This window comes from Falco biarmicus, chromosome 18 (genome assembly GCF_023638135.1).
Source record: "Falco biarmicus isolate bFalBia1 chromosome 18, bFalBia1.pri, whole genome shotgun sequence".
Lineage (NCBI taxonomy): Eukaryota > Metazoa > Chordata > Aves > Falconiformes > Falconidae > Falco > Falco biarmicus.
Window position 1 is genome coordinate 2,680,204 of NC_079305.1, and position 15,770 is coordinate 2,695,973.

A 15,770-nucleotide genomic window follows, 5' to 3' on the forward strand; every position below is an offset into this window, starting at 1 on the left:
GCGAACACATATTTGCAGCTAGAACATTCTCGGACAATTTGCAAAATGAAAATCCGATCCTTGGAGTTCTTGCGATACTGTTGCTTTGTGCAGCCCTGGAAGCAGAAAACAACCTCGGAGCTTAAATGCTCTTCACATCTATACGTGGCCAGGATGTTAATCAAGCTCTGCCACTAGAAATACACGTTGAGCTCAAAGCAGAAGGGAGTAGAAGGACTGAAGCCTGTGTTTTGTGTAGACAACCCACAGAGGCAGAACAAGCCACCTAATTTTCCCCTGACATTTGACCCTGTCCTCAATGTATTAAAATTATTGCATAATATCAGCGCACCTAGGAAACCTCGCACTAATTGTCCACTTACAGAACTCGCTAATCATGCAGGACCAGAAGTTAAATCTCTCAAAGAACCAGGTCTTTGGGTAGATTTATTCAGACATGTCAGAAAATGCAAAAGGGGTAAAAAAACTGGTAAAATCAGCATCTTTTTCTGGTGTAATAACCAAGAACATGGTCCCATATGTGCTGGTAGATTTTCCTTGCAGCACTTGCTGCCTCAGATGTAGGTTTTATAGGTGTTTTCAGGTGCTAACACATCACGTCAAGCAGAGGACGTGCTCCTCCCGCCTTCAAACAAATGGGTACGCAGCGATGGGGAAAATGGAGCTAACGGTTCTCGACTCAGCCTGCAGCAGTCCTGAAGGCATTGGCAAGATACCTGGATTTGGAAGCACAGCATTTTTGCAGACCATTAAGCCTTGGTTGTGTTCGGTGGGTCAGTGGATGGCAAGGTCTGCCTCTTCTTATGCTTGGGAAATGAAATATCTAGCTTAGCTGATTAGCTGAAGCAAATAGTTATTTGTTCTCCCACATAAATGCTGCATAAGAAAGATACAGCATGTCCCAAACAGGTTAAAATTAGAGAAGAGTCCAAATCAAATCCCTGGACCCAAACCCTTATTTATTTCCAAAAGCAGGCATCGCAGACAGCAAATCTGTAGCATTATCCCATTTTTAGTTTAAATAAGAAATCCACCCCACCCTTAAATCTTTTCTTAAGGTTTTCCAATAAAGTCTATAATTTGAAACTAGAAGTGTTGAAATACCATGAAAAAAATATTCTCATGGTACATCAAGCCAAGACCAGAAGCAGAAAAGCTGGAAATCTCATAAGAAAGTCACGTGAGACTCGTGGCCAAGGTTTTCAGTCTCACGGGGTTCAAATACGTGGGACGTTTATTTGAAGAAAACCTGAACTCTGAAATATTTTGAAAAACACCCCTTAAACTGAGCAGGACTAGCAAGATTTAAAATCCTCGCTTGCTGCCCAACCCTATCTGTATATTTGTTTTATAACTTGCACCCATAAGGTCATTTGTGCCACCTCTCCTTTGGAGCTGGGAGATTTACACAGGGTCTCTCCAGCAATATTAGATTTTTTGAGGTTTCATGTCATCAGGCAAGGGGTCGTTGTGGAGGCCAACAGAAACGCATTAGTCATTTAATTCCAGAGCAATTCTAAAGTAGCAGTATAATCTCAATCTGTAAATTTAAGATAAACAAATCAGCATGCTGGGGGCAACCCCCTGATAGCGATGGGTAGCCACCTTTGTAGCGCAGTATTCCTGCCTGTGAGAGACAGAGGTTATAAGGAATAATGAAGTCTTAGTCTCATCTTCATCCTTTTTTAATGTCATGAAACAGATGCTAAAGGACCTCTCTCTGTCCAGTGACTCTGCAAAGCACCCAGACCTCAGCATCAGGCAAGCCTGGTCCCAGCCACACCTCTGCTGCGGTCACATTTGCCAGCAAAAACACAGAATTTGTTTGGCTCACTCAGAGAATTTCCGCATGAAAACTGCCCTGTTCCCTTGTTGCAAGCAGGGTCATAGGCACTTGTCATCTTGGTGGACATTTGGACCCAGCAAGTCTCAAAAACCATAGAAGGAGCTCTAGGAAGAAAAAAAAATAAAATAAAAAATTGCAGATTGAAGCAGCCCATATTTTTTCAAGCAGCCCATATTTTTCTGTTATTTAAAGTGAACTTGGCACCAGTAAAAGAGCTGCAGTCACAGAGGCTGAATGTATCTGTCTATCTAAAAGGCACTAGCAGTACAAGAGATTTCCCAGTGGCTTGCCATCTATCATCACATGTAAAATCTTTCCACAGTCAGGACTCTGTTCTGAGAAACGCCGTAGGAGCACGGAACAGAGCGCAGAAGGTGGTCAGGTGGGAAGGGCGCACTCAGCGGAGTGCCACGACCTTCCCCTCAAAGCCACATCCCGCGGACCACACTGACCTGTTGGTTGACGTGTCCTGAGTGAAACCTTGGAGGGATGCACGTGGCATCCCTCTGACCTCTCCGGCCAGCACTTCCTCTCGAGAGCGACAGCCAAGACTTCCATCGTGAGCGGAGCAGATAGTCTCTGCTGCGAAGGGTTGAGAGCCGGAGCATCATATAGATGACTCCTACATCATATAGATGACTTTTAAATTACAGCTGAGGCTAAGCAGATCAACAACCTCTCTTCCTCACAGTGCAGGGAAAGTTCAGTATTCCAGTTGCCACAGTTAATGTTCATTCAGATTTACTGTCTTACGGTTTTGAGGCTTCACGTACCCTGTTTTATTCACTTTCCGAATACTTTACGATCTGCCCCCTATCCAAATAAATGTCTTCTCATGTATTTTCTTTAATTTTGCTCTGCCAAGTCCAAGGGTAAATTATGTATTGTGTAAAAGAATATTTTCTTTTGCCAGGCTTCAATGTCTTGAAAATCCATGGCATTGAAAAGAGGAAAGACAAATCTAGGAATACTTCTTGCTTTTCTACTCATCAGAGTAAGCAAGTAGATTTCACAAAGCCTCTTCAGTCTTACAGAGTTTCCCAGCCTGACTTTTTCAATTTTCTGAAAGGTAACAATGACAGACTGGAGCAGCGTGTACTGATTTAAGTCAGTTAAAAAAAGATCTTATTGCTTTACTGAAGTGGCAGTTCCTTACTCCTAGGCATGCCTGTTGGCCTCGTGTTAACAAATGCTCACGGCTGGATGGGTTGTGATTAGGAACTCGGTTTGAAGATAAAGCTACTGAGGCACGGAGTGACTCTGACTCGCTCAGGGAAGGTTTCAGCTGTCCCATGTTGAATCCAGGCTTGGTGATTAACTCTGTAGCCTACTCAGAGATACCTTTACTCTCTTTCCTGTCTTAATATCATTTGGATAAGCAAGAAAATGCTGAAAATCAGCTCAATAGGACAGGCTCTTGACACCAGCTATTCTGGATGATTGCTTCCACCCACAGAGCCAAAGAGAAACACCAGTCAGTCTTCCAGGTGTTGCACTAAGCCCCAGGCGTACTTGGGACCTGCACCACGCAGTGTCATCCTTGGCCAGAAGTAAAAAGGTCTCCAACGGCTCACGAGAGACCCGCAGCAATGGGGCAGCTTTGGGTGGCTGCTCTCGAGCTGCTGGCTGCATTCCTCGCACCTGCCTCCCGCCTCCCTCCTGCCCAGAGCCTTTAAGTCCCACTGGTGCATCAGCCCATATGTTGCCTCCCAAGAAGCTCCAGAGTCAATCAGCACTTTCTGTGAATGAACCCGCCCGATATTTATTCTGTTTCTTGCCTGACTATAATGAGACTCACAGGGAGAAGGTTAGACTGTCTGGCCAGGCTAATCCTGATTTTCCTATCAGTGCACATAAGTAAACTAAACCTTCTCTGTCTGTCAAAGGGAGCTAATCCATAAGCATAATCAACTACTTTTTGAAGGTATTCCCAAGCAGATTGTTTAATATATGACAGTATTATGAAAATCTAAGGCTCTATGGAGATAGCTCATGGTGCATTAAAATAAAGATCTTCCACCCAGCTTGATAAATGTAATTGAATCACTTATTTCCCAGGAGGAGATTAAGCATTTGTATTAGGGATTCGAGTAAAATGTCATGCCTTCCATGCAGCGCATGCTGCATATTTCTCGTACTGACAGAGAAGGAGAAAAATCATGAGCGTGAGCTAAGGGGAAATGAATTGCTAAAGAGGAGAGCGATGTATTGCAAGCAACTATCACATATGAAATAACACACCTCTTAGTTCCACAACATGCTCAAAGATCTAGTTAATGCAGATTACTGTCTGTTATACTGAGCTCAAACCCAGGCTGAGAAATGCTCTCTCTCCTTTATCACCACAATAACATTTAGATCTTTTTCACAGTAGAAAACGTCCAAGAGTTAACACTGAAAAGCAAAAATGATTTTCCAGTACTCATTGTCTCGGACTGAATGACAAGACATTCTTGCACTGAGCTGAATGTCTTCTCTGATCTGCAAAAACTCGGTCCTTGCGAACCATTTGCTGAAGCGAGAAGACACAAATCCAACCGGCATTTCAGCAGCTTTCCACTTAAAAAGCAATTCTGCTCAGCTAATGATCACAGCATCATTGTTTTGTGATACAACCCCCTGGCTGAATGTCGCTGAATGCTCAGTTCCACTTACTGATGTTACAGCTGTGGGAATTGTATGCAAGCTGCTTTGGGGTTTTTTTTTTTGGTTGGTTTTGGTTTTTTTTTTTTGCTTTGCCAGTCTTTTGTTGCAAAAAGTGCTTTATTTTTCTTCTGTCTGCTGCAGCATTTCGCCTGCATGTTGTACGAGTTTGGCTGCCAGTGGTTTTTTAAAGATGTTTCTTGAAATGGGCACTGCATTTTCTGAACATCAGTATTCCGATGGCGTTGAATTTTCTACGTGCTGTTTTTAAAGGCCCGTCGTTTATCGTGCGACGTGTTTGAACAGTCATGCTGGTCATTTTCTTGAACAAAACTGAATGTATATGAAATATTGCTAGGTGAACAAATAAATTATTGGGGGAAACGTGCACTTTGTGACATGTGAACTACAAGTCTGTTTGCTTGTTTGGGTGTTTCCCCCCCACCTCCCCCCCCCCCAAAAAAAAAAAGTATTTATACTAATGCGACTTCTCCCTTCAACAAACATTTCAGGCAGAGGGTCAGGTAGAGATTCCTACCAATGCTGCTGATCTCAGGGGGGTTTAGCGGGAGTAAGGAACAAGAATAAAGGAATCAACCTTGTATTTCTACTGTAAAAAGCTGAAGAACTTAAACGATTCTGAAAGGAGATTGCAAAGTTCATTTGGGCCCCAGATCCTTACCCTGTTTTTTCACTTTGCTTACAGTAAAACATCACATCCCAGATGAAATGCAGCCCATTTTGCTGTATTCCTTATAAACAACTTTAAGAGAACAATCCCTGTCAACCCAAGAATGTAAATCCTCTTTGGGAAAGACAGTGCTGAATTATTATTTTCCGCAATTTATAATGGGGAAAAAAAGAGACACACAGAAGGAAAGACAGATTTCCACACCGGCTGATACACTGGGAACCTGGAAAGCCCTGGCTGTAGCCGTCACTTGTGAAACCCTTGACAATCTCATCCTAGGGCTCAGGCAAACTCTGGAGAAAAACTGTAACTGAAAAAAAGAAAAAAAAAGTTGCCCTTCTGCTCCTTTTACAGGTCTGTTCTTTGAGTCACAGGGTGGATTTACCCTGTATTACTTTGGTATTGCAGTAGAGTCGGGAGCTTCAGCAAGGGGCTGAGATTTGGTCCTTAACTGATACAGACCATGCTCCAAAGAATACCCTTCTAAAGCTACAGCTGGACGTGAAAGATATTGCAACTCCAAGTAGTAACTCGGAGTGTCAGAATGGCTTTGTGATCGCTAGATTGGCTGTCAGATAAAAGAAGCAGAGTTATTTTTAATCAATGGTAGGAAATGTGCATTTTTGCTTGGCTTTATAATATAAATCCAGTTTAGATTACATAGGGCTGTGTCAGTCTGCCTTAATAACGCGGCTATAGGTCCTTCCCCTCTTACAGGACATGCTCCCTTGCTGTGAACCTGCCAGGTGAGGGAAGGAAGGAGTTACTTTTTCTGATGTACTGGATAAGGATTTTATTTTCCTAACAGGGTCATGATTTTCTGACCTTAGGCAAGTCAACGCATTTACAATATGTCTAAGTTCCCCTCTGCGCAATGGATGTGATATATCCCAACTGTCCCAGGAACGCTGAGCCTCATAAAATACCATTGCTGATGTTGAAAAGCTGACATATGACAGGAAAAAAATAAAACCTTTGGGTGCATTTGTTTCATTTCATTACAAGCACATGAATTCAGCAAATTCCACTTGTGCTTTTTGGGGGGATAAAGTTACTACCCCTTTCCGGTTCCTCAGATGTCTTTGCTAGTTTCTCAGCAGCTTCTGTCCACGCGGTCTCATCAATGCACCGTTCCTGTCACACCCCATGATGGCCAAGGTAGGACAGAGTTCTCACTGCTCTGCTAACGGCACAGTGGAGAAGGGCCACCAGGCTGCTGCTTCTGCCTCTCTGAAGCGTGAAGGTGAAAGGTGCAGCTCTCCCTCGTGCCCTGACCATGGGCCAGCGTAGCTAAATGCTTCAGTGCCAAGTTCTGCTCAGGGCCACCTCCAAGGCTGCTGTAGATTATTTCTCTGTCTTGAGCCATCAGGGGGAAATAACACATGCACGAGGCTTCGGAGGGTCCTTGATTTCCTCCAAAGTTACATAATCAAGAGACAAGGCAACATTCCCACTTTCCCCAGTTCTGTTCCACATACTAATTTCAACAATAGTGTCTGTGCTCTGCATTACAAATAAGGTTTAAACAAATAATGTAAAACAGTTCTCGGTTTTGTCTGTGATCCACTAGCAAATCCCACGCTTGCCCTGGATTTTCTTACCATTACAAGATACAACGTTAGGTATACTACCATAGTTAAAATACCCTAAACACTACTAACGCAGTACACTTCAGTCAAGTATCTCCAAGTGCTTTTAGAAACATTTCTTTATTAAGCCTTTCCACTACAGAAACAGCATTATCCATACCCCCTTAAAGGTTCCCAAGCTGTTTCATAAACTTTAACTTCATGAAACTTTAACTGTATGAAAGGTAAAGTCATCTTCCACGCTGGTGTGCAAGGAAGCATCTGGTTTAGTATCTGCATTAATGTCATACTACAGCTTTGATACGGAAAAAGCTACTTCCTTCTCCAGAGGAAGATTCCAAGGGAAATGCAAGTGGCAGAGCGTTAGTGCCCAAATATAACTTTGACTGAGGCAACACGGTCAACACAACCCCATTTTTCCATCTGAATGCAGTTCTTCATAAGCCATGGATGGGTGATGCTAATGGTACCACTTCATCTCCCAGAGAAATCCTGCTAATGCTCTCAAGAACTGTTGAGGTTTTCTTCATAAAGATTCAGGCCCCGCGAGAAATTTTATGACAGTTTTAATCACGGTCCCCTGCAGGATAACAATCTTAGCACTGCAGCTTTTGTTTTGTTAATCTAGCTGCAGGCAAAGGTCAAAGCAGTCAGGAGCTTTACTGAGGTTCAAACGCTTTTACAACGACAAGTGACACTGTGCTGGCAATTACAGGAGAAGCAAGAGCCGGAAAACATCCAGTTTCTCTTTCAGCTTGTTATTGGCCTCATGCTATCGTAGCTCTTACAGTAAACTTCTTTTCCTTAAAGAGGTAAATGAGCTATGCAGGTATTTGTTGAAATCAACTAGTTCCCGTCATGCAATTACCAGCCACTGCCCTGTATCCGAAAGCTGGAGAATTAATGGAATGACTTTAGAGAAATGGCTTTTTTCTCCCCAGTATCAAACCTAACACCCTTCTCCAGATCTGGAGAGTTTTGCACAGGTTTGCCCGCTTGGGCATGCAGTTGGCGTTACCTCGTGTATGAAGCAAATCGATCTGGAGCAGCTCTATGGACAGGTTACCAGTGACCTGTCAACGCTGGCTTAGTCTATCACTGTAATGATTAGTCCATAAGGGACAGATGCCCAGATATAATTAGAAGTGGCCCGGTTAATGTAACAGTCTATCTCCCAAAGCAAGGAGAACCTGCACAAAAGGCATCAGAGAGATGGGTAAGAAATTCTGCCTAATCGTTTCGAAGAGTTTAGCTGAAATCAGGGCTTGGGCTTGCACACACCAGAAGAAACATAACAAATATGGAGTGGGATTGAATTGCCGCTGAGGATTGCACCCAAACGCACTTCCACACCAGAGCACATCTTCCAGCTCCTACAGTTTGTTATAATTGCAGTGCTCTGTTTTGTTTTCGAGAAAACACAGTGCATGATGATAGAAGCTTTCAGGGTGAGTTTTCTTTTTTCTTTTGCATTTTCTTCCTGACATAGTTTGGCAGAAAAGAAGAAAAAATAAATGAAAAAAAAAAAAAAAACCAAACATGAAAAAAATGAATGCCTTCCATATCCAAAAAAATGAAGGGCCGGTCCCGTTTCCTCTCAATCCAATTAAAAATCTATGTTGAAACAGATCCAGCATTCCTTACCCATACTGAGCAGCCAGTCACCAAGGAACCCCGGCAGCTCCAGCACAGCTCACCAGCAGGAGGCCTTTGGCTCCTTAACCTACAGCAGAAGCAGACCTGGTTAATGCAAACTGAGTCTTACAAAAGTGGTTACCAGCACGTTAGTATCACAGGCTGAAAGTTGTTCATCCGCTCTCTATGCAGTCCCTGGAGGTAAAGGAGTAGCAGAACCAGGTTTAAGAAGGATGAGCAAGATGTGCTGCAGATCCAAGAGTGCCGAGTCGAATCGATGGTCGTCACATCTCATACTGCTGTCCCCCAACAATATGAGGGAAAAAGCTTATTTATATGATACTGAGTTGAGGACCTCCTGTTAATTATCAGTATAAATTCATCCCTTTCTTCATACGGGGTGTAACGGCACCTTCTAGACAAAGCTCTGAGACCTCGGCAACAATTAACTTCCCTGGGACTCTACTGAGCCCAATTTGATCTAACAAGTAAAGAATTTAGCACAGGCAAATGATTCTCCAAACCTTCATCTTTTATTCCCCGCTTGGCTTGTGTGCAACACAGCAAGAAAAGCCTGTGATGCTACCGGTAGCAGCAAGACAGCGTTTACGTTCCCTTTGCACAGTAATGCGTTTTGGGTAGCAGTGAAGTTCCCATTCACTGATCTGCTGAGCAAAGGGAGCACAGCTCCTTCCCAGCCTGATCTCCAATCGACAGCACTTGCTTTGCACCTCCAGGGAGAAGCAAACCACACCATTTCGCCGGTGCAGTGGACGGACTGTAACCAACTCAGTGTCACATTACCCTATGTGTGCATATATGTATTTGTACGCATAGGCACGTATGTGTACACCTGCAGATCCTGCCCAGCCCCTGCCCAGAGCACCCTTTCAATGTCTGAAGGCATTTTCACAGTTGAGACTGACTGAAAAAAACTGAAAAAAAATATAGTCTGCAAGGAGTAGAAATCTGTCAGCTGATCTCAAGATTTATTTTAGAAACTTGAGCTCTGGAGGAGATTTATTTTCAAATAGAAAAACCCGCCCTGAACTTGTTGACCAAGAGTAAGAGCACGTACCTGATTTTGCAGATTCCAGACTTTTTTTTCTTCACTCCTTCAAAGCAAAGGGAAGAAAGTGTTAGAGGGCTTCAATAAAAAGCTGGTTTGTTTTGCATGTTTCCCTCCCTCCCCCCAGCACACACCTGATTTTCCTTTCAGCAGCAGATCGCCACTGATGGAGCTGGCCAAGGCTGTGGAAAACTGGGGATTTTGCAGCTGCACCCTGCTTCTTCACCAGTGACAAGTCCCCTGCTGAGCGATGCTGAGGAGACGGTGTTTTCACATTTCATTTTCCTTCATCAGCTGCACACGCTTCAGCTCACAGAAAACGGGTTTGCCAGGAGAGCATCTAGGGCTGGGCAGGCTTAGGTACATATAACATATATAGTATTAGTGCCAGCCTATATGGTGGAAAGGGGAGGTGACAGCTAGGAGGTAACAACCCATGATGCTGAACGCTAAACCCACCTTCTGCCCAGTGTTCGTGTTAACCTACCCAGCAGCAATAATTTAGAGGAGTGAAGTGTTTACGGACACAGCAACGCATTCTCTGCCTAGCACAGTATTTCCCTCCCCTCAAATACCTCTCAAACACCCCTGACTTTTTAACCATAACAGCTCTTCAGGGATGAAAACTGCAGAAATTCCTCTCCTACTCCATGAAATCCACGGCAGCTTTTCAGCCCAGCTAAGGCTCTGTGGTACCAGAGCTTGTTTTGTTTCATTGGTTGACTTTTTTTTACTACTCAATAGTCTTTTTTTATTAACATCCACCATCGCATTGTGTTGGTTGGTGTTGACATAAGGCTGAAGAGCTGCTGCCTGTTCGTTTACTGGTCGTTTTTTTTCTCATTATAGCTGCTGGGATGGAGGCAGCTGGCAGCAAATGAAGCCTTCGTGACAAGTCAGTTTTTTGTTAACACTCTTTACCTTCAGTCGTGACGCTTCTTTATCATCAAGTTGCTGCTGGAAATCACACTCCGCTACTTTGAGGTGAAACATTTACTATTTATTAGTGAATCTAGTAATAGTATTGATGTTTATTGGCCCCATGCCTCTTAAACCACATCTCCCCTGTGTTGGCAGCTCCCATGATTTATCCTTGAGAGAGACCGCGCTGCCTGAACTCCGGCTCAGGGACTCCAAAATGCTACTTCAGTTTCAGGAATGTTCTGCGTTTCCCCTGAGAGTCATAAAAATCTCAAACTAATGGTGCTATATCCGGAGATGTAGTGGAGGAGGGGGCATGCAGGAAGAGTATTACCAGGGAGTCTTTGGTTTTAAAAGCATTTCTTTCCTTGAGCACTTGGAAAAGGGAGGAGAAAACCAATCTGTTGGTTACAGGCAGTATTATCAAACCCAGGGGTCACTAATTCCACCCCCACCCTGGGCAAAAGACAACAAACCCCTTCGAACGTTTTTTTTTAAATTTAGTTTTAATCCTAAAAATTAGAGAAAATCAGCTATTTTGGAAAAGGGTGGAATTCTTTCAGTGGTTTTCATAGTCTGAGGATGCCCAGTCCAACTGTATCCCGTACCTGCACTCCAAAGGAATAACGGACAGGTGATCTCATGGGGAGCTGCTTCCCCTTCTGAAAGCTGTTTCTGAAAGAGATGTTCTGGCACGCAGGGAGAAGACAGACAACGCTATAAAAAGCCACCTTTTCCTAAAACACACCCAAACCCTGCAGCTTTTTGTTTGTATTCAAGCTTTTAAGTCCTCACACCCACTGCAGAGGTTTTAACATATGGTGGATTTTTTTACAGAAACCAGCTTTTTCATTACATATTACACTATCCAGCGTGTCAACCGACCTCAAATTAAAATTGTCAAAAACCCAGAGAGAGATCCATCTCAGAGAGGGATGGGTTTATTTGGTTTGGGGATGATGATGATGATTTATTATTAATAATATTATTAGTATTGTTGTTGTTGTTGTTATCATTATTATTGTTATCATTATTATCATCATTGTTATTAATATTCCTATTCCTACTCTTACTCTTACTCCCATTCCTACTCCTATTCCTATTCCATTGACCTTACATATCTCTACACTTTCAGAAAACTGACCCTTGTTATCATTATTATCATCTACTGTTATTATTATTCCTATTCCTGCTCTTACTCTTACTCCCATTCCTACTTCTATTCCTATTCCTATTCCGTCGGTCTTACATTTCTCTACACTTTCAGAAAATTGACCCTTGTTCACTTTCAGTATTAATCCTGCAGAATCCCACCGGAGCATAATCACGGAATACAAGATCTCTTCAGCCTGTTTTTTTCAGTGCTCAGTTCAGGCACCACCGAGGCAGCTGCATTTAATCACCAGACTGTGTTTCTTCTGTTCTGCCTGTCCTTCCTCCACTCCAGACTCAACACTACTACTTACCTACTCCAAGAAAGGCATTTTGCTGCTACCAAATATCACAAGATGTGGAGGCAAGAAACTAAAATTACTGTTCCCTTTAACTGCTGCCGTTAAGGAAAACAATATTCAGAACAGGTTCAGTAAAACAAGCAGCTTGTCTGGTCTCAGGATGCTAAAGCAGAACAGGATTTGCAGGAAAACTTTGCAAACCCAGCCCAAGAGGAATTTCCTTGCAAGGCTAACAGAGAACTTGTGTCAGACGGTTCAAAGGGGATAAATTCAAGTCCCCAGAACAAGCCTGTGCATTCCCATCGACTGCCTGCATAGTTATATGAGAATTTATAAAGTGCACGGTGAATCTGAAAAGCCAAAAACGTGCCAATGCAAAGAAAAAGGAACATGTACTTATTTATGAGTACTGAGTCCAGACCCATAAATTGCGTCCTCCTTTTGCCAAAAGAATAGGTTCCACGTGGTCGTTAGCAAGCTATTTTAAGGCACTTTTATGCCTTTCACTATGTTGTTATATCCAAAGAACACTTGATTGGGAATTCAGTTGTCTAATTCTGAATGCATGACACATACCCAAAAAGAGGCAGTTAAATTAAATTACAAGGCTTGGTTGGGTTGTTGTTTCATTTGTAACATGCCTGCGAGTGTCTGTTGGCTTCACCGGGAAATAGCTGAATATAAATCTCATCTCAAGCTATATTTACATATGGATCTGGGTATATTGAAAGGCTCCAGAGAACTCATAAGAATCATATGGCCCTTCCCGGTGCTGCAAAGGGATCGTGCCTAAACACTCCAGAAGCCAGTGTTCACATCACTGGGGACATTTGTTTTGCTGGAAGCTATGTATAAAAATACAATTCAGGCTCTGTCGAAGCAGGTGGCAAACAGCGAATTGGCCAATAAACACCTGTTGCACCCGCAGTAGCTGTCGCGGGCACGTTCGGTGCAGCCTTGCCATCTTGTGGTCTTCTCGAGTCTGCGAGTCAGAAAGCAAAGTTGGGGTCTGAAGGTCTGACAGCACAGCTGGGAAGAGAAAGCAATGCCACTCCAACTCCTGAAAAAGTCAGGGGAGGCAGGGAACTGCCCCCCCCATCTCTTTGCCCTCCCATTTTACACCAGTTTATTGCTCCACTGTCAGCACTGGGACCACCAATTTACGCCGGCAGTTCAGAGCCATGAGCTTTGCTGCCAGGTTTTCTGATCCCGCAGGCAGTAACGGCAACATATGGGGAGGAAGATCTCCCTTCCTCTTGCTTGAGGCATGTATGGGCTCCCGTAGGCAGCTATAGGCTCACCCTGAATAGCTACATGCAATGGGAGGCTCTGCAAAGGTGTCGCAGCAGGCTGGAGATGCCGCAGCAGGCTAGGCAGACATCAGTAGGGAGGTCTGGAGAACTTCAGCCTGAGAAACATCAGCAGAAAATGTTTGCAAATACCTGAGAAGACCAAGGAAACATCTAAGTCCAACCCAGCAAAATTATCCCTTCACGTGAAACGTGTTGGTCACCGTAGTCGGCCAACTGCGTAGTCTTCTTGCCCTTGTTTCATACAGCCAAGGCTCCCCAGTTCCTTTCGGATAATTTTTTCTCATGCCAATGGAGCCAACCCAGCTCCTGAGTTTTTTGGGGGGAAGAGCAGGTTGTCAGCAGCTCATCAGCGGGGAGCAAGTTCGGCTGCCGTGAAGGGGTTAACGCTGGAGACATTCGCTGCTTTGCATTTGATGATCTTCTGCCTTCTTCTCCCATGATCTCAGGGAGCTTTAGAAACCTGTTAGCCTAATTGGTGTCATTAATCTAACTAGAATCTTATCATCTTAATTTGTATTGAGGTTAATTTTTGTTTAGGAAAAAAAAATGGCTAGACCTTTGTTTAATGTAGCTATGTATGCCTTTTAAACCAGCTATTTTATTCTAAATGATGAATTAGAGGTATAATTTCCTTTCAGGTTTTGAAAATTAACATCTAATTATCCTTAACCTAAGGGATATTAGCACTTCTTGTGAAAGCGAGTAACACTCTAATCTAAATTTAGAAGAGAACTCGGTAAATGGCAAGGCTGGAATTATTCAAAGACAAAAGAATCAAGCCACAGTTAAAAAAAAAATAAATTAACATTTAGAAAAAATCCAAAGTCATTTTTTTAAGACAACCAAAGAAAAAGGAATCTGCCTCTTTCAGATTTGTATCGGTCACGTTATCCTGCAGCTCAAGAACAGCTCGGTGTAAGCAGCATGATACAGCAACGGGATTTCCATTCTCTTTGGGACCACCAAGACCAACCTGAGGCAACTGAGGCAAGTTCTATCTTTTTGCTTTATTTAAAACAAGTCAGTGTCTGGAAGAAAAATTAGAAATTCGATGCTTTTTTTTTTTTTTTTTGATTGGTGTGAGCAAAACACCATCGAGACAGATTACCAAGCAACATGACAAATTCTCCATCTCTGAAAGACTTTTAAAAGTCTTTAGACTAAAGACTTTTCAAAACCAAATGAGTGTCTAAAGAAAGTGATGGTTCAGCCTCAGGCTCTTGGGCCTGATCTTGGAACAAATCAGGGAAATAACCAAAGAATCCCAGTTTTAAAAAAGACTTAAGATTTAGGAATCTAAGCGTCTTTGACAGCTACAAAACTGCAACTGCTTGTCTTCTTTCTAAGTGCACAAAGGCACAGATCCTTTTTTTCTGGCAGATAGTTCATTATTTCAGACTTTCTCCTCTAATGAGAAGCAGCATTTTATTTTTCTCTTTATTCTGAAACCGCAGACTGTTACAGAGAGAACTGCAGCAACCAGAAATAGGTCTGGATGTAGCCTGACAACTCATTACTTGTACCTAATGAATTAAATCCCTTTGGAGAAGGAAGGCAGCACAAGAAGGGCACTTTGCTGGTGGGATCTCCTCTTGCTTTCAGAACTGACACTTCTCTCCTCTCTGCCTCCGTTGGATGTTCCCCAGCGAAACGTCCTAGTCCGTACCACGTTAGCTCATTAACTCGCATGTTCAAGCCAGAGAGGAAGCACTTGCCTTCCTCTCTTAGGGCTTGGGATTATTTTCTCTTCCCTTTGGACGTCAGGCTGAAGTCACCTTCATCGGGGTGTTTGTCACTGGGAATACTTTCGGGCAACACAAAGCCAGTGGGTGACCAGCGCCTGGCCCAGAGCAAACACAGATCAGTGACCATGGCAGCCGCAGTTTGCTTTATTTCTAAATCAAACTCCCAGCTCAGGGAGCTTTTTCTCAAAACAGAAGTTTCCACTCTCCCCTGATATTGGGTAGCAAACTGCACTTCCAAACCGGGAGGCGGGCTAATATTACCTTCTCAGCTCTTCCTGAGCTTGCTCCTAAGCTGTTTTGGTGCTCACGTGAAGTGGGTTCAGCGCTAGCCTAAGTTTTGGTGGCCCTGAAATAATCTCAAAACAAAAGAGAGGACGGCCAGGGTAACCAGCGTGTTGCCAGCCCTTCCGCTTTGGTGGCCACCACATGTAGGTTGGCCAGTGGGACCAGGCAGAGGGAGGCCAGCTGGGCTCACAGGAGAACCTGGCTGAAGCCACAGCTTTGGCACAGCTCTTTGTGTTGGTTTGGGCACAGTCCTCGTTCCTCCTCCCCTGATAAACTGGCAGCAATTCCTCCTCCACCCCCAGACTCCTCCTCACCTCTGCTACAGCTCGGAGAAGATGACATTCCCTCTGGAAATAATGTCTTGGTGGTCCCCAGGGCTTTTTTGAACTGTTTTTCCATCCTGCTGTAGCATCCCCAAGAACCGGGGTATGAGGAAAGATGGTTTAGTCAGCCTAATCTTCCCACGTACGCTTCAGGTCCCATTTTTCCGTGAGCGGTAATGCTGAAGGAAGCAGTTTGTCTTTTCAGCACAGCCACGCTAAGGGAAGGCGTAATTACAGGAGTTTATCTTTTCACTCC

General features: G+C 43.6%; 1 long non-coding RNA gene across 1 annotated transcript; it reads right to left on the reverse strand.

Annotated features, from left to right (window-relative positions):
* Window positions 1-8,412: 8,412 nt before the first annotated feature.
* On the reverse strand, window positions 8,413-14,039 carry LOC130141102 (uncharacterized). Its single transcript, XR_008818978.1, has 3 exons — window positions 9,608-14,039; window positions 9,483-9,519; window positions 8,413-8,492 (listed from the first exon to the last, which is right to left on the reverse strand). It is a non-coding gene; the product is annotated as an uncharacterized LOC130141102 (long non-coding RNA).
* Window positions 14,040-15,770: the final 1,731 nt, after the last annotated feature.